This window comes from Canis lupus, chromosome 8 (genome assembly GCF_003254725.2).
Source record: "Canis lupus dingo isolate Sandy chromosome 8, ASM325472v2, whole genome shotgun sequence".
NCBI classification, from domain to species: domain Eukaryota; kingdom Metazoa; phylum Chordata; class Mammalia; order Carnivora; family Canidae; genus Canis; species Canis lupus.
In genome coordinates this window covers 46887374-46907007 of record NC_064250.1, presented here as the reverse complement: position 1 = coordinate 46907007, position 19634 = coordinate 46887374, and the positions used below count along the sequence as shown (strand labels likewise).

At 41.0% G+C, this 19634-nt stretch overlaps 1 protein-coding gene across 18 annotated transcripts in view; it reads left to right on the top strand.

Annotated features, from left to right (window-relative positions):
• Nucleotides 1-436: 436 nt before the first annotated feature.
• The window catches only part of NUMB (NUMB endocytic adaptor protein), a 162208-nt gene continuing 143010 nt past the window's right edge, over nt 437-19634 (top strand). For 5 of the 18 annotated variants that reach the window (XM_049113680.1, XM_025443347.3, XM_025443346.3 and 2 more), the window contains exon 1: nt 437-550. The gene's annotated coding sequence lies outside the window, so the exon portion shown is untranslated. Of the gene's footprint in view, nt 551-720; nt 876-19634 lie in introns of those variants that run through there. The other 13 variants (XM_035719515.2, XM_049113688.1, XM_035719516.2 and 10 more) reach the window with 5 other exon arrangements.

Below are 19634 nucleotides of genomic sequence, written 5' to 3'. Positions count from 1 at the left end.
ATGCTGGTATTTTCTAAGTACTACCCTATAAACTAGCAGGGATCAATTTCTCCTTACAGGGAGGGAACTGGAGAAAGGGATGGGTACATAGAGTGAACTCTACAACAAAGAGTTAACCCTTCCCGGGTAACCTCGGCCGTGAGCGTCTGCCCCTTCCTTGCTTTCTACTGCGCAACCAAACTGTACCCGAGCTTGAACCAACCAAAGCCATCGCATCCCTTGCCAGTTGACTTAACAGACACTTTTGGCAGCCTATCATGACTTCGAACTGCCCAGCCATCAGCCAATAACAACTAAACCTTGGTACTGGGCGCTCCGGGTCCGGACGGGGGCTAATACCGGGTTCAGGAAAAGGGGCGGTGAGGAAGCTATGACGGACAGCTGGAAAGAGCCAATCAGAGCAGAAAGCCGCCGCCCCGCTATCCAATGGGGAGACAGAAAGTATGAAACGGGGCGGGCCTGTTGTCATGGGGGAGGTGGTGGCGCTTGGTGGCTACTGGCGGCCGAGGTAGAGGCAGTGGCGCTGGAGTTGGTTGGGGGGCAGCGGCAGGTGAGTGCCGGTAACGCGGGCCTGAGGTCTGGGTGGGGGCCGTCTCGGGCCGGAAACTCCAGTTCGGCGCTCCCGAGGCGGAGGCCGAGAGGAAGGGGGCCTGCACTGTGGGCCGGGTCGGGCCGGGGCCAGGGCGGCGGCGGCGGCGGCGGCGGCGGCGAGTTCGCGCTGACTGGGCTGGTGGGAGAATGGCCCGGTTCCCGGCGGCGGAGTTCGCGTTGGCAAGATAGGCTGGGGCCGGACCCAAGCGGTTCTGGCCGGCAGGTCCCTCGGGACGTCCCGCTGCTTGGGTCTGGGGCACTGACCGGCGGCCGCTGTGGGAGCGGTAAGCCCCTTGGGAGACGGGAGCGGACGGGGTCCCGGGGGGGAGGGGCGGGGGGCGACCCGGGGTGACCGGCCACGACCTGGTCCGAAGACCGGGTGAGCCCGGGAATGCACACTCAGGGCAGCTTGGGTGCCAGGGAGCAGAGAAACCCGGGAAACCCAAGAGCGGCCCGAGCGGAGAGAGCTGGGGGGCCGGGAAACTGGGAGTGGCCCGGGTCCGAGGGAGAAGGGAGTCAGACCGAGGGCGGCCGGGGTTCGGGAGGACCCTGAGGGACGAGTGCGAGCGGGGGCGTCGACGAGAGGCGAGAGGCCGGGGGTGGGGGTGGGGCCGGGGACCCTCCTGAGAGAGGCGGCCGTCCGAGGTGGAGGGCTCCGGGTTTCTGGAGGGTGGGACCTGTGGAGACCTTGGACAGCTGGAGTGGAGCGGAGCGCCCTGCCCCCACCGCTGGGCTGGGCTGGGCGACCCGAGACTGGAACCGGGAGCTCCTGGGTCCGAGGACCCGCGCGCCACCGGGGAGCCTCGAGGAGTAGGTCGGATTGGAGACTAGGGTGAGGGGTCTGCCGGGGAGTGGAAGTTGTCTCAGTTGGAGAGGAGTCAAGCAAAATGACACAGGGGTGGGCGGGGAGAAGCAGTTTCCTCGTAGGAAGCGCGTAGTAGATATAGGGCGTAGTAGGAGGGAGCGAGAAAGTTGTTCAGGGTGAGAGTGGTGGTCTCGTGGGGACCGGCCGGAGCAGCGGCTACGAGAAACTAACAGTGTGGCCGTTAGTGTGTTCTCAGGACTGCAGAAATAGAAGGCACCTCGCCTTCATAAAACTAAGATGTGAGAGAAAAAGCTCCCAAAAGTTGGGTTAAGTAACTTCTTGCATTCCAGTGCTTTAGGGAAATTTTTTTTTTTTTTTTTTTTTTTAGGATGACACCAATGATATTAGAAAATGAGGACATTGACAGGATGGAGAGTTTGAAAGAGAAAGGGGGGATAAGTAGCTCAAACTAAGGGAATAGGCAGGACAGGGGACTTGATCAAAAAGATGGACGTCATGAAAGGATGGACGTACCCTGGCCAAATTAGAAACTTGAATTCTGGTTCCGCCACTTAGCTTGGACAATTTAACCTCTCTGTACAAGTTTCCTCCTCTGTGTAATAGGTATAATAATAGTCCCTATTTCGTAGGGTTGTTTTTTTTCCACGTGTGTTAATATTTGTAGAACTTTTAGGATAGCGATTGGCACAGAGTGAGCACTGTGCTTACTGACTGCATTGTTAAATAGCATAAAGACCTGGGTTCTTTTATGCCGTGGTTCTCAAACTTCAGCTTGCACCAGAATCACCTGGAGGGCTTGGTAAACTACAGACTGCTGGCGGCATCCAGAGTTTCTGATTCAGTAAGTCTGGGGTGGATCCTGAGAATTTGTATTTATCTCAGGTGATGCTTATGTTGGTCAGAGGCTCACACTTTAAAAACCACTTGCTTCAATGAAAACAATAATAACGTAGCAATCTTAAAATATCTGTCTACCCTGCTAGAGACAAGTAGAGGCACATTGCAAAAATGATCCGAATATAAGGGATACCCATACCCACTGTGAAGCCTATGTTTTTCAGATTGTGGATCGTGATTTTTTCGTAATTTATAAAATCAATTTACTGGGTTACTGCCACATTGAAAATAGGATGAAATAGAATGGAATTGCACTTGGTAAGGAAAAGCATTGTTTGGGAAATGTTTCTCATAAGTGTGTGTACTAGATCACTATGTAAAATGTATTTCTTACAGTCAGAAGAATTTGAAAAACTGTTTTAAGCCAGGCAGTGCAACAGAAATAATCCTTCAGTAAGGGTTTCTAGGACTGGCTTTATTATTTATATCTTTATTTTTCTTCTGGTAATTTGGTGGTGATACGTTCTATTAAATTTCTTGAGCTTCTGATTTGGTTTCTCATGTTTGCCTTATCACATATTGTGTTGTGCCTCTTTTTAGATATTGAGAATCTTTGGTATGAGGACTTAAGGAAATCTGAGGCAGAGGGGATGAAATTGAGTGGTGTTTCTCAGATGTGGTACACTTTTGTTTCACTTGTGCCCTCTTGTTTACCCTTTCTGTAAGGCACTGTCTGTAAAAAATACCCCTAAGTATACTAGACATGTTGTCTGTAAACAACTAATGCTGAAATGGACTGGTTTGAGAACAGTTCATGTATAGAAAATAAGCAGAAGCCGAATAAGACACATTTCAAAGGAGAAAAGCAGAGGAGTGTTTTTTTTTTTTTTTTTTTTAAAGAGAGTGAAAGTTATTTAAAGCTTCTCCTGGCCTTACACTAATAGAAAACATATCAAAGCATTTTTAAGGGAATCAGATATACTTGTGTATTTTAGATTTCTAGGTTTTTGAAGAGAAGACAGTGATAATAATCCACAGTAAAGTGCACCTGGGATAGAGGGTTAACTACAAAGTAAATAGTTTATTAAGCAGGAGCTTTTGTTTTGGTGATTTTCTCCCTTGAGAATGAGCTGGATGTGGCATACATTATAAATTTAACTTAAGGGACTTAAATGTAATCTACAGTACCTTTTTAAAATTATGTTAAGAATATATATGTATTTTCTGTGTTGTTCTTGGTTTGATTTTTCCTCTGTAAAAATCTAGATGGTTTGTATTTAGGAAGAGTTGATTTAGATTAGTTTTTGTAGATATAAGAGCAGAGAAAGCAATACTGAAAACTGAGAGATTCTTGCAGTACTCTTTAAAATCTTTAATCCAGGGGATTTATGTAACCCTTTCATTAATGTTTTATGCAATTATGAACAAAGTCTTGGTGTAGCTTTGCATTAGGATTTTTACATAATTTCTTATCTCAGAAATAATTTTTCTCAGACTTTTATATTTCACTAAATTATTTTTGCTCGGAAGACTACAAAATATAGAATCATCATATATTTGAATTGAAAACATAAGCAATCTTTTCACAAAATAAATTTACTGATTTTTGTGACAAAGGTTCCAAGGATGAAAGCTTTTAAATTCCTTGCATTTTGTTAAATGGAGTATCCCTACCACCAAAATGGTTGTTCTGTAAGTCTCTGTGCATTTGGTAGGCACATTTGTAGAGGTCATTCAATTCTTTACTAACTGATGGAGGAATGTAAAATCTTAATAATTGAGCGTGGGAATAATATGAATGTTCATTCCTTGTAATTATGAACGTTGACCGGTTTGAGTACTTGCTTAATAAATGGACTTTATTCAAGTGACTTTATTATTCACCGATAATTTAATCACACTCAACTATGAATAGCTCTGATTGCTCAACTTATTTTACAGTGAGATTCGTTAATCTGTAGTTGAATAAGTGGTGGTTTTTAAGTCTCAAAGAAACTGTATGTTCCTGACTGGACAATTTAGTGAGACTTAATTTCATATATCAAAGAAAACTCAAGTAAATGATTTTAAAAAGTAGAAGTTCAATTAACACTAGTTAATTAAATTTATTTTCTATTACAGTAGCGTTTTATCCTCTTTTATAAATAGCTTCTGATCTGCTTTCTCTGCTTCTAGCCTTTACCCATAGAGTAAATCCTAGTGGAAATGTTGGTCTCTGAAAATCTAATTTTGTAAAGGTACAGAAACCTATGTCTGGTTTTCAGTTTGTTGAGAGAACAACTTTTATCCGAAAAGGCCTCTTGGTAAACTTAACACCTTAATAAAAAGTTCTTTATTTAATATAGTACTTCAGAACCTGCATTTTATTTTGGGCTTGCCAAAACATCTATTTATTGTATTTGATAGCTTTTGATTTCCACAGAATGGTTCTTGAATTCTCCTAATTTCTAAACTCTGATACATGTTTCTTTGATAGGGCTAAGGAGGAAGGAAACAGCTGTACTCTTTAAATATTAAGAAATAATTTCTCTATCTTTTTTTTTTCTTACATTAAAATAAATACGTTTATTTGCCAAGAAAATTTGTTTCAGTAATATAACCTATTGGAAATTTCGTTATTAAAGTTAGAAATACTCTATAAAGCCTTACGATGTTTATGTGAGACACAGGTTCTGATAAGTAGGATGTCCTTATGATACTGCAATATATTTTTGAAAATATAAAATATACACTTGGAAATCTTGGGGCAAAAGGAGGATTGAAACTAAGGGAGAATGAGGAGAATACTGACATGTGTTTGAGGAGGAGTTTGGAGGAACTGTAGGAAGTAAGTCTAGAGTAGTGAGCCACTCTTGGCAGTTTTCCTAGAGTGACATATGTAAAGGAGGATGATCCTATTTGCAGCATTCTCCCATGGACATATTTTTTGTACTGTGCAGTTTCCACTGCTTGCCATAACTCTTCCTTTGTTATCTTCCACTTGGAAAAGCAGGTCAGAATGCAAATGAGTGAATAGACTGAGAATTGCTAGTCCTAGAGGATGGGAGCCTGGGCAGGACCATGTGGAATTAGAAGGCTGGGCACTTGTCTCTGCTTCTGCAGTTCTTGGGAATAGGTTTCTAGCAATCGTAACTAGGCCAAACCATACCACTTGTCCTTCCCAGTGGAGTCTGGAATTAAGCAGTGGGAAGAGACCCCTCAGTCCTCTTAAATGGGTTAACTAAGGAGCTGGTGTATTAATTAGTGTTCGGTGATTTCCCCTTCTCTTACCACCAGATCTATTTCTCCTCACTTGCTTGCTGATTATTTACATTCTTCTTATGTTCTATTAATCAGGGAAAAGTTTTGAGTTCTCTGATTAGGTAGCAGAAATCTTTTTTTTTTTAATTTTTTAAATTATTTATTTATTTATTTATTTATTTATGATAGTCATACAGAGAGAGAGAGAGGCAGAGACACAGGCAGAGGGAGAAGCAGGCTCCATGCACCGGGAGCCCGATGTGGGATTCGATCCCAGGTCTCCAGGATCACGCCCTGGGCCAAAGGCAGGCGCCAAACCCCTGCGCCACCCAGGGATCCCCCAGAAATCTTAATTGTGGTAATTGTGTTTATATTAAGGTGAATATAGTTAATAAGGAAAATGATTATCAGATTATCAGTTCTTTAGAGAGGAAAAGGGATAAAAGTTGTAGAACACTGCTTGGCTCCTGAATAAAAGCAAAGTCAGGGAAGCCAGCAACACAGAAATATAATATTAAGTTGATTTATGAAACTTAAACTTCAATTTTGAATTCTTTACTCTTTTGTCTTATTTTTAATCGCATCTGTTGAAAAACTTGAATCTTTCTTTTAACTCAGCTATATTTTTTACCTTAAGTCACAGTAAATTCTTTTTTTTTTTTCCCCACAGTAAATTCTTAATTATTTACACCTAGATTAGCAGAATTATAACTAGTCCCTAAATTCTTTTGGGTTATGAAGTATAGCTGTGGAACCTGTTAGATAAATATTTCATTAGACTTCTATTATTTTTTCTTTTTAAAGATTTTATTTATTCATTCATGAGAGACACAGAGAGAGAGGCAGAGAAACAGGCAGAGGGAGAAGCAGGCTCCCTGCAGGGAGCCCGACGTGGGACCGGGGTCTCCAGGATCACGCCCTGGGTTGAAGGCAGGCACTAAACTGAGCCACCCAGGGATCCCGATTTCTTTCTTTTTTTTATTTTTTAATTTTTTTAATTTTTTTAATTTTTATTTACTTATGATAGGCACACAGTGAGAGAGAGAGAGAGGCAGAGACACAGGCAGAGGGAGAAGCAGGCTCCATGCACCAGGAGCCCGACGTGGGATTCGATCCTGGGTCTCCAGGATCGCGCCCTGGGCCAAAGGCAGGCGCTAAACCGCTACGCCACCCAGGGATCCCTCTTTATTTTTTAAATTTTTTTTTTTAATTTTTATTTATTTATGATAGTCACAGAGAGAGAGAGAGAGGCAGAGACATAGGCAGAGGGAGAAGCAGGCTCCATGCACCGGGAGCCTGATGTGGGATTCGATCCTGGGTCTCCAGGATCGCGCCCTGGGCCAAAGGCAGGCGCCAAACCGCTGCGCCACCCAGGGATCCCCCTCTTTATTTTTTAAACTAACATTTAAGTATTGAATCTCCTTGGCATTGAGTATCCTTATCAGCAGTTTTCTTTTTTTTTTTTTTTTTTTAAATTTTATTTATTTATGATAGTCACAGAAAGAGAGAGAGGCAGAGACACAGGCAGAGGGAGAAGCAGGCTCCATGCACCGGGAGCCCGACGTGGGATTCGATCCTGGGTCTCCAGGATCGTGCCCTGGGCCAAAGGCAGGCACCAAACCACTGCGCCACCCAGGGATCCCTATCAGCAGTTTTCAATCTGCTACCTGTGACACTTTGGGGTGGATGTTTTGTACAGTTTATTTGGTCATCAAATATTATCTGTAGACAAAATTATTAAGTTCTAAAAATATGATTATACTTAAAATGTATATATATTTAGAACTTACTACTTTCATACATATAAACATGTATATAATACATATAAATGTTGAGATGAATGAAATTTTTTTTTAAGATTTTATTTATTCATTCATTCAGAGAGAGCGAAGAGAGAGGCAGAGACACACAGGTGGAGGGAGAAGCAGGCTCCATGCAGGAAGCCCGATGTGGGACTCGATCCCGGGTCTCCAGGATCACACCCCAGGCTGCAGGCAGCGCTAAACCGCTGCGCCACCGGGGCTGCCCTGAAATTTTTTATTTTGAAGGCTAGACTGAATTCATAATAGCTTTGATTGTGTTGACCATTTGCTTTGTTGGTGGATGTTGAATATTCAGCTATTATCGTATGGGGATTAGTTACTGTTTTGACTTTTTTTAAAAATTTAATTTTTTTTCTATTTTGACTTTTAAAAATGTTCATCCTTAGGGATCCCTGGGTGGCGCAGCGGTTTGGCGCCTGCCTTTGGCCCAGGGCGCGATCCTGGAGACCCAGGATCGAATCCCACATCAGGCTCCCGGTGCATGGAGCCTGCTTCTCCCTCTGCCTGTGTCTCTGCCTCTCTCTCTCTCTCTCTGTGACTATCATAAATAAATAAAAATTAAAAAAAAAATTTAAAAATGTTCATCCTTAAAAGTTCTCAGTCTATTTTTTCTACCTTTTCCTTACCCAAATGTGCCATTTCAGAAACTGGTATACTTCTTTTCCCCCCAACATGGCGTATGCATTCTTTTTTTTCTCTCTTTTTTGGGGACAGCTTTATTCAGTTATAATTGACATACAGTGAAATTGAAGATGTTTAAAGTATACAGTTTGATGGGTTTTTACCTATTTATCCACCGCAATCAAGATAAGGAACATACTTAACCATTCTAAAAGTTTCCTTGTGTTTCTTTGTAATCTGTCTCTCCCTTTCTACCCAGAGAGGTAACCACAAATCTGCTGTCATTATAGATTACTTTGCATTTTCTAGAACTTTGTCTAAAGAGAATTGTATGGTATATACTTTTTTTTGATAGGAAGGTCTGGCTTCATTCACTCTACTTGATTTATTTATTTATTTATTTATTTATTTATTTATTTATTTATTTTTTAAAGGAAAGTTTGTTTGTTTTTAAGATTTTATTTATTTATTCATGAGACACACAGAGAGAGAGGCAGAGACACAGGCAGAGGGAGAAGCAGGCTCCATGCAGGAGCCCGATGTGGGACTCGATCCCGGATCTCCAGGATCACACCCCAGACTGCAGGCGGCGTTAAACCGCTGCGCCCGGGGCTGCCCCTCTACTTGATTTATTTAAGATTTATCCATGTTATTTTGTGCATCAGGAATTTATTTTTATTTCTGAATAGTATTCCAATATAATTAATTATATTAGAATTTAAAAAATCTATTCTCTCTCTCTTTTTTTTTTTTTTAAAGATTTTATTTATTTATTCATGAGAGACACGCAGAGAGAGGCAGAGTCACAGGCAGAGAGAGAAGCAGGCTCCCTGCAGGGAGCCTGATATGAGACTGGATCCTCCAACCCAGGATTATGCCCTGAGACAAGGCAGATGCTCAACTGCTGAGCCACCCAGGCATCCCTAAAAGTCTATTCTCTTGTTGATAGACATTGGATTGTTTCCATTTTTTGGCTCTTCAAACAAAGCTGCTATGAACATTTTTTTTTTTGTTTAAGATTTTATTTATTTATTCATGAGAGACAGAGAGTCAGAGATACAGGCAGAGGGAGAAGCCGGCTTCATGCAGGGAGCCCAATGCAGACTTGATCCCCCAACCCAGGATCACGCCCTGAGCCAAAGGCAGACACCAACTGCTCGCTGAGCCACCCACCCAGGAATCCCTGCTATGAACAATTTTGTTTAAATTAAGATTTTATTTATTTATTCATGAGAGGCAGAGAGAGAAGCAGGTTCCATGCAGGGAGCCGGACGTGGGACTTGATCCCGGGACTCCAGGATCACGCCCTAGGTCGAAGGCAGGCATTCAACTGCTGAGCCACCCAGGTGTCCCTGCTATGAACATTCCTGTACAAGTTTTTGTATGGACATGTGTTTCCATTTTTTAATTATTTATTTATTTATTTGAGAGAGAGCATGCACAAGTGGGGCAGGGACAGAGAGAGAGAGGCAGGACAACAACAACCCCCCTGCTCTGAACGGGGAGCCTGTGATGGGGGTTGATCCCAGAACCCTGAGATTGTAACTTGAGCTGAAGACAGACACTTACCGGGCTAAGCCACCCAGGTGCCCTGCATTTTTTTATTTTAATTTTTTTAAAGATTTATTTATTAAGGGATGCCTGGGTGGCTCAGTGGGTGAGCATCTGCCTTCAGCTCAGGGCATGATCCCAGGATCCTGGGATCAAGTCCTGCATCAGGCTCTCTGCAGGGAGCCTACTCCCTCTGCTTATGTCTCTGCCACTCTGCGTCACTCTTATGAATAAATAAAATCTTTAAAAAACAAGATTTATGTATCAGTTAGAGAGTGCCCACACTTGAAGACATAGAGGGTGAGAACCTTGAAGCAGTCAGACTCCCCACTGGGGATGGAGCCCAATTGGGCTCTATCCCATGACATATGAGATCATGACCTGAATGGAAACCAAGGGTCGGTGGCCCAACTGACTTAGCCACCAGGGGCTCCTTCATATATTTGGTATATATCAAGTAGTACTAGAATTGCTGGGTCATATGGTAACTCATTTTTCCAAGGCAGCCATGAATACCATTTTGTATTTCCACCAGGAGGTGGGAATAAGTATTCCAGTTTCTGCACATCTTCACCAACACTTGTTATTACTTTTGTTTTTTTATTATAGCTATCCTAGTGGATGTGAAGTGATAACTCATTGTGGTATTGTTTTGAATTTCCCTGATGGCAGTGATGAGAATTTTTTCATGGATTTATCAGCTATTTGTTTATCTTCTTTGGAGTAATGTTTTTTTGAATCCCTTGCCCATTTAAAAAATGGATTTATTTGCCTTTTATTATTGAGTTTGAGTTGTGAAACATATACATTCTGGATACAAGTCCCTTATCAGATACTAGATTTGCAAATATTTTCTTTCTTTTTTGAAAATTTATTTTTTTAAATCTCTACACCCAGCATAGAGCTCTAACTCATGACCCCAAGATCAAGAGTCACATGCTCTCTTCCAACTGAGCCAGCCAGACACCTCTATTACAAAAGTTTAATAAAATATTCTGCTTTGTTGCTAATTCTTCCAAGTAGCAGGTTTTTGGCCTTTTGGTGTAGTGCGGCATTTGGGATCATGGTGCCAAGGGAAGCATTTTAGAGTTGCAAGAATGGATTATAGGGCAGCCCAGGTGGCTCAGCGGTTTAGTGCTGCCTTTAGCCCAGGGCGGGATCCTGGAGACCCGGGATCGAGTCCCATGTTAGGCTCCCCACATGGAGCCTGCTTCTCCCTCTGCCTGTGTCTCTGCTGCGCTCTCTCTCTTTCTCATTAATAAATAAATAAATAAATCTTTAAAAAAAAAGAATGGATTATAAAAATCCACTGATATAAATATATGCTTATAATTTCATCCTTATATTATTATCTACTTGAACATTAAGTGAAGTTCAGGTGTCATTTTTTCTGCTTACTGTGCAGCTTTGCATCCATAGTTCTATAGAAGCTTCAGTACTGAACCTTTTTTTTTTTTTAATTTTTTATTTATTTATGATAGTCACACAGAGAGAGAGAGAGAGAGAGAGAGAGAGGCAGAGACACAGGCAGAGGGAGAAGCAGGCTCCATGCACCGGGAGCCCGACACGGAATTCGATCCCGGGTCTCCAGGATCGCGCCCTGGGCCAAAGGCAGGGGCCAAACCGCTGCGCCATCCAGGGATCCCAGTACTGAACCTTTAATGGAAATCAGGGTCAGAGTTTTAAACATCTTACTTAAGGGAAGAATAGTCTATCATACCCTTTCTTTTTTCTCCTCTTTGCTCCCCACTCTCTCCCAGTCTCCGCCTTTATTTTATTTTATTTTATTTTATTTTTTTTCTCAAGATTTATTTGAGAGAGTAAGAGAGCATGCACAGGCATGTGTGCTTATGTCAGCAGGGGGAGGGGCAGAGTTGAGAGAATCTCTAGTAGACTCTTTGCTGAGTGAGGTCGGACACCTGGGGCTGGATCCTAGGACCCTGAAATCAGGGCCTGAACTGAAACCAAGAATCAGACTGAGCCACCCAGGCACCCCTCCCCTCTTTAACTCACCTACCCTAGTACCTTTTTTTTTTTTTTTCCTAAGATTTTATTTATTTATTCATGAGAGACATAGAGAGAGGTAGAGACATAGGGAGAGGGAGAAGCAGGCCCCACGCAGGAAGGCAGACGCTCAACTGCTGAGCCACCCAGGTGTCCCTATTTGCCCATTTTTAAAGCCAGAGATTGTCAAATTATTGTTGAAAACAGCTCTTACAGGAAGTCAAAGTGTTGTATTCAGATGAAAATAGATGAGAAAGTAAGAAAAGGGGGAAAACTGTCTTATTGCCTTAAGCAATAAAAATGATTTCTAAAATACATGAATTAATGCATATGTGAATTTATTTCTTCAACAAATATATTTTTTAGCTGTGGATGCCACTGAGCCACCCAGGTGCCTCTAAATCTTTATTTAAAAAAATTTTTTTTGCCTCTAAATCTTTAAAAAAACATCTAACTCTAAATTGAGCTCTTTTTTTCCCTATGTTTTAATATGCATTATTTTTTTTCTTTTTGGATATCTTGAGAACAAGGGAAAGTATACATCTTTTACATGGTATTCGAATTTTGTGTGTCTAAACTCTGTAGAGTTTTGCACTTTTAGAATATGAGGGCAGTACTTTGCCAAGTAAGAAGTAATTTCCTGAGAAATCAGGTTGCTGGCTTGACTTCTTGCTGTGCCTTTCCCTTCTTTTTCATTGCTTTGTAGAAGAGCTGAGCTTAGTCCTGTGGAAAATAGCTAAATCACCTAATTATTTTCCCTAGATCAGAGTAAACATGATTGGTATATACTTGCCCTGTATTGAATTCTATAACTTTTTCTTGTTATAGTTAAGATACCTTGACTTCATTTGATAACTTTGACTTCATTTGATAAGTTGGCTGTTCATATCTGAAATAATACTAATGGTGTGTTCCTTCAATGAATGTTCTTATTCTTTTGGTCTTTTTTCCCCCCTCTCTAGTATACCTAGTTAATTTGGGGTATCCCTGTGCTTTTACAAGAAAGCCCAGACACTGAAATATAGTCATAGTTTCTATGATATTGACCCTTCATTATTATTTTTTTAAAGATTTTATTTATTTTAATAGAGTATGTGCGTGTGCAAGTGGGGCAGGGAGGGGCATAGGGAGAGAAAATCTCAAGCAGATTCCACTCTGAGGGTGCAGCCGTCTGAGGGGCTCAAGGCAGGGCTCGATCCCACCACCCAGATCATGATCAGAGCTGAAATTAATAAGAGTCGGGCACTCAACTAACTGAGCCACCCAGGTCCCTGACCCTTCATTATTATTATTTTTTCCTTCATTACTTTTTTTAAATAACATTAACATTTATTTTCTCTATTTTTTCCTTATGCAGATTTTTCTGTATACATAATTTTGGAACCTGCTGTTTAAAAAATATTTTATTTATTTATTCATGAGAGACATACAGAGAGAGGCAGAGACATAGGCAGAGGGAGAAGCAGGCTCCCTGCAAGGAGCCTGATGTGGGACTCGATCTCGGACCCTGGGAACATGCCCTGAGTGGAAGTCATATGCTCAACCTGAGCCACCCAGGTGTCCCGGGACCAATTTTTTTTTAAAGGAATTAAAAAAAATTTTTTTAAAATTTTTCTTATTTATTCATAGAGACAGAGAGAGGCAGAGACACAGGCAGAGGGAGAAGCAGGCTCCACGCAGGGAGCCCGATGTGGGACTCGATCCCGGGTCTCCAGGATCACGCCCTGGGCTGCAGGCAGCGCTAAACTGCTGAGCCACCGGGGCTGCCGAAAGGAATATTTCTTTATTCCTTTTTTTCTTAAGGAATTTATTCCTTTATTCCCACCCCCCTCAATGTGAGGCTTGAACCCATGACCCTGAGACCAAGACCTAAATTGAGACCAACGGTCAGTCGCTTAGCTGACTGAGCTACCTAGGCCCCCCTGGAACCTGCTTTATTTTAACATGCATTTTAATATCATTGTAATTATTTGAAAACAGTTTAAAATAGCTGAGGAATATTCCATTTATGCAATTTCCATAGTTTTTACATTCAGATTACTAATTTCCAATTATTATAAACAAAATTTTTTTTTTAAACAAAATTTCATTGAATGTTGCTAAACACAGATCTTTATCCACTTTTTTTTTTTTTTAAAGATTTTATTTATTCATGAAAGACACAGAGAGAGGCAGAGACACAGGCAGAGGGAGAAGCAGGTTCCATGCAGGGAGCCTGATGTGGGACTCTCTCCTGGGACTTTAGGATCATGCCCTGGGCCAAAGGCAGGCACTCAGCCTCTGAGCCACCTAGGCATTCCTTTATCCACATTTCTACATTGGTAAGCTAGATTGCTCTAAGTGGAATTATCAAGTCAAGGTATGTTTCTAAGGGTTCTCAAGAGAGCAAAACATTGCATAATTGCTTTCTAGAATGGTACAAATTTACATTCCCATTAGCAACGTATGAGCTTGAGATATATACCCTTGCCAGAGTGTTATCATTTAAAAATATTTGCTAATTTGATAGCGAGAAAATAGTAATTGGTTTTTGAAAATTGTATTTTATCACTAGTGGAACATTTTTATTTTAAGATTTTATTTATTCATGAGAGACACAGAGAGAGAGGCAGAGACACAGACAGAAGGAGAAGCAGGCTCCATGCAGGAAGCCTGATGCGGAACTCGATCCCAGGACTCTGGGATCACACCCTGGGCCAAAGGCAGATGCTCAACTGCTGAGCTACCCAGGGGTCCCACTAGTGGAACATTTTAAATATTATGAAACTTTAAGTATTTCCTTTAAGTGAAGTTGTATTCCTGTTCTTGTCCTTTTTTTTTTTTTTCTTTTTGAGTGGTCTCAAATTTTTTTTTAAAAGATTTATGTATTTATTCATGAGAGACACAGACTGAGAGAGAGAGAGGCAGAGACATGGGCAGAGGGAGAAGCAGGCTCCTTGCAGGGAGCCTGATGTGAGACTTGATCCGGGATTCAGGATCACGACCTGAGCTGAAGGCAGGCACCCAACCGCTGAGCCACCCAGGCATCCCTGGTCTCAAAAAAAGTTTTTTTTTTTCTGGTGTCAAATTTTTATTTGGATTCTAGGGATGGATAATATTCAAAGCTGTGACTTAATTTGCATAAGTGAGCAGCAAAACATTTAATGTCCTTTTCAATTTTGTTTTGCCCAGGTAATCTGATTTTGTCTGTTCTTGAATTTCATATAAATGGAATATATACTCTTTTTATCTGATTTCTTTTTTTTTTTTTTTTGAGATTTGCGGACTTTATTTTTTTTATTTTTATTTTTTTTTTATTTAAAAATTTTTTTAAATTTATTTATGATAGTCACAGAGAGAGAGAGAGAGAGGCAGAGACACAGGCAGAGGGAGAAGCAGGCTCCATGCACTGAGAGCCTGACGTGGGATTCGATCCCGGGTCTCCAGGATCGCGCCCTGGGCCAAAGGCAGGCGCCAAACCTCTGCGCCACCCAGGGATCCCTTTATCTGATTTCTTATGTTTAACATATTTTTGAGATTCATTTTGTTTTGTACATTTATTTTTTTGTTAAGGGAGTAGAAAGTTATAGCGATAGTATGCTCATTTAAATACAATGCCATTTAAACAATCACTAGACCACAGTTTAAGTATTCAATGTACCTCAGGTCCAACCTGTATTTCCCTAAGACACTGTTTTCATCAAAGTAGCCATTCTAAGCCAATCTTCTTTTTTATACATGGATAATTTCTGTAGGGAACACTTAGGATGAATATGTCCCAGGAATGCATTAAAAAACATATATATGTACACAAACATTTAAGAGTTTCACTTAATAAAAGTAATATTTAATAAAACCCTGAGATTTATTTGCCCCCCCGCCTTTTAAGATTTTTTATTTTTAAGCAATCTTTACACCCAGCGCGGGGCTCAAACTCACAGTCCCCGAGATCAAGAGTTGCATGCTGTACCAGCTGAGCCAGCCAGATGTCATTTGCCACTTAAAAGCACCAATTAAATTCATCAAAGTTTATGTTGTGGCAAAAAAAAAAAAAAAAGTTGTGGCAAAAAAAAACTCAAGTTACTAAACAAAAAATAAGGTTATTTTCAGAATAAAAATTATTTTCAACTAGGGATTAAAATTATAAAATGAGACAACTTGGAGGAAATGAAAAAATCTCATTTAGCAATAAATTCAAATCATAAGTGTCAGGGATCCCTGGGTGGCACAGCGGTTTGGCACCTGCCTTTGGCCCAGGGCGCCATCCTGGAGACCCAGGATCGAGTCCAACATCGGGCTCCCGGTGCATGGAGCCTGCTTCTCCCTCTGCCTGTGTCTCTGCCTCTCTCCCCCCCCCCCCCCCTGTGACTATCATAAATAAATTAAAAAAATTTTTCAAAAAAAAAATCATAAATGTCGATAACAGATGACTTCCCAGGCCGCACAGTATTTTTATTAATACCACACTTTGTTCTTCCATTCTCCTGTTGATGGACATTTTTTTTTGACATTTGTGTTATTTCCAGTTATTGTCTGTTATGAATAAGGCTCCTATTAACATTCTTGTGCAAGTCTTTTTGTGAACATATGTTTCATTTCTTTTGGTTGAGTACCTAAGAGTGGAATTGTTGCATCACAGGGTAGAGGTATGTTTAGCTTTATAAGAAATTGCAAAATGGTTGTCCACTAGCAGTGTATGAGATCCAGTTGCTGCTTCTCTTTGCCACCACCTGGGATGTTAATTTGATTTTTTTTTTTTTAGCCAGTCTGATGGGTATAAAATGATATCTTGAATGATTTCTATTTACATTTTTCAGTTGATTAAAGATGTACATTTATTCATTGTTTCTGGTCAAAATATATACAAGGGCAAATTTGCAGATTAATAGTAAATATCTTAAAAGCTTCAGTATGTTTTTTTTTTACTATATATAGGTATATACTTATTTTTTTTTAAACATTTTATTTATTTATTCATGAGAGAGAGAGGCAGAGACGCAGGCAGAGGGAGAAGCAGGCTCCATGCAGGAAGCCCGACGTGGACTCGATCCCGGGACCCCAGGATCACGCCCTGGGCCAAAGGGAGGTGCTCAACCACTGAGCCACCCGGGCATCCCGGTATATACTTATTAATCTGATTTGTAAGCTCAGAGCTTAATTTGTAATTGAAAGACAAATGAAAATCGGAATTTTTTTTTTTTAAGATTTTATTTATTTATTCGTGAGAGACACAGAGAGAGAGGCAGAGACACAGGCAAAGGGAGAAGCAGGCTCCATGCAGGGAGCCTGATGTGGGACTCGATCTCGGGTCCCCAGGATCACACCCCAGGCTGAAGGTGGCGCTAAACCACTGAGCCACCCGGCTGCCTGAAAATTTGAATCTTCTACTTGAAAAAAAAATTTATTTCAAGTAAAAGATTTTTCAGAAGTTCCATATCATAGTGGTAATTCATGGAATTAAGTAAACTTTTATAGTTGATTAATGTTTGTGAGCATTTTGTTAAGTAAATGATTTGTTTATTTATTTTTATTTTTATATATTTTTTTAAATAGTAAATGATTTTTTTAAATCAGACTTGAGGCTGTGTTTTTGTAGAGCAGTTTTTTGAATTTGGCATATTGAATCATTGATTCAGGAACATTAAAATTGCATGATCTGGGATCCCTGGGTGGCGCAGCAGTTTGGTGCCTGCCTTTGGCCCAGGGCGCGATCCTGGAGACCCGGGATCGAATCCCACGTCGGGCTCCCGGTGCATGGAGCCTGCTTCTCCCTCTGCCTGTGTCTCTGCCTCTCTCTCTCTCTCTCTGTATGACTATCATAAATAAATAAAAAATATATTAAAAAAAATTGCATGATCTGGTTAGGAAACTAGCCTGTATTTGAGTCACACCTGAGAACTGATAGTCTGGTAATGGGGTTAGGTGGTAGTAATAATACTGCAGCAGCTAATGCTATATTCCAGGCATTGTTCAAAGTGCTTTACATGCACTAATTCACAAAAACTCCTATGAGAGTAGGTATTGTTACTATCTTTATTATTATCATAATTTTATTTATTTAAAGATTAAAAAAAATTCTTCATTTAAGACAGGATAAGTAGGGGTGAGAGGCAGAAGGAAAGGGAGAAGCAGACTCCTGACTGACTGGGGAGCCCAATGTGGGGCCTGATCTCAGGACCTGGAGATCATAACCTGAGCTGAGGGCATATGCTTAACCATCTGAGCCATCTAGGCACCCCTATTATTATTGTTTTTAAAGATTTTTATTTGAGAGAGAGAGAGTACACAAGCACAAGTAGGGGTAGAGAGGGAGAGGGAGAAGCAGGCTCCCCACTGAGCATGGAGCCCCATGTGGGTTTGATTCCAAGACCCTGGGATCATGACCTGAACCCAAGGGAGACACTTAACCGACTGAGCCACCCCATCCTTATTATTATCTTTATTTTCCTGTTGAGAAGTTTGAAGCACAAAGGTTAAGCAATTTTGCCCAAATTCATAGAGCGAATGATGGATTCAAACATAGGTAGTTTGGCTCCAGAGGTCATATTCTTACCCATCATTGCTTAAGTGAATTACATGCAGTCAATTTTGTGTTCTTTATAGAGCATATCCTTGTGTGGTCATAGTTTAAATGGGGATTTCAACTTTGCAAATAGGTTCTCTGCGAGTCTCCTTCACTTCAGTATCAATACTCCTGTCGTATATCCCAGGGGGATGATTTATAGAAGGAAAGTTTTATCAGAATTAACAGATGGTGAACAACCCTAGTAACCTGAGATTGAATGCTTTCCTAGAGAAGATGTCATTTCTGTCTATACCTTAATTGAACCTTGGAATTGGAACAACTACTTTCAGACAGTCTTCAGCTGTGTTTGTTTAACTGGTCTTTGTGAAAATCTCTAAATGTAAATGTTTAACATCCTTTGGAAACAAACTGAGATATGAAGTTAATGGAGCTTGTGCCTGAAAATGGTGGGCCTAGTAACAGCATTCCCTAAATATATGATATTCATTGATATTTATGATGCACAGACACAAGAATCACAGTTCTTTTTTTTTTTTTTTTAAGATTTTATTTATTTATTCATAGAGAGAGAGAGAGACAGGCAGAGGGAGAAGCAGGCTCCATGCAGGGAGCCCAACGTGGGACTCGATCCCACGTCTCCAGGATCAGGCCCTGGGCTGAAGGCGGCGCTAAACCGCTGAGCCACCCGGGCTGCCCAAGAATCACAGTTCTTAAAATTCTTTTCTTCCTGAATCTCCTGCATACTGAAACCATGAAACTCTTCTTTTAGTTTGGATTTAGATAAGATAAATCTTTGAGGGTAGGGCTGGATTTTTTTTTTTAAGATTTTATTTTATTTTATTATTATTTTTTAGAGATTTTATTTGTTTGTGAGACACACACACAGAGAGAGAGAGAGAGAGAGAGAGAGAGAGAGAGACAGGCAGAAGGAGAAGCAGGCCCCATGCAGGGAACCTGATGCAGGACTCGATCCCAGGTCTCCAGATCACGCCCTGGGCCGAAGGCGGTGCTAAACCGCTGAGCTACCCAGGCTGCCCTAAGATTTTATTTTTAAGCAATTTCTGTACCCATTGTGGGACTCAAACTCACAACCCCGAGATCAAGAGTTGCAGTCTCCACTAACTGATCCAGCTAGATGGCCATAGATTTTTTTGGTCAATTTCCATGAAGGAAGGTTTGAGGATGGAAGGAAATGAAAGTATGTATTGGCTTTTTTATTTTGCCACACTTCTGAGTCTTCTTCCGCTTCTGATTTGGCATTGTTGATATCATGGGTGACTTAAATAAATTGGGGTAGATGGGAAGCATTTTGTGTGTATTGAATGAAAGAATGTAAATTCTTTTTTTTTTTTTAATTTTTAAAAGTTTTATTTAAGTAATCTCTACACCCAACTTGGGGCTCGAACTCATAACCCTGAGATCGAGTCACATGCTTTTCTGTCTGAGTCAGCCAGGTGTCCTAAGAATATAAATTTTTAATTTTTATTTATTTATTTTTTAAAGATTTTATTTATTCATTCATGAGAGACAGAGAGAGAGAGAGAGAGAGGCAGAGACACAGGCAGAGGGAGAAGCAGGTTCCATGCAGGGATCCCGATGTGGGACTCGATCCCGGGTCTCTAGGATCAGGCCCTGG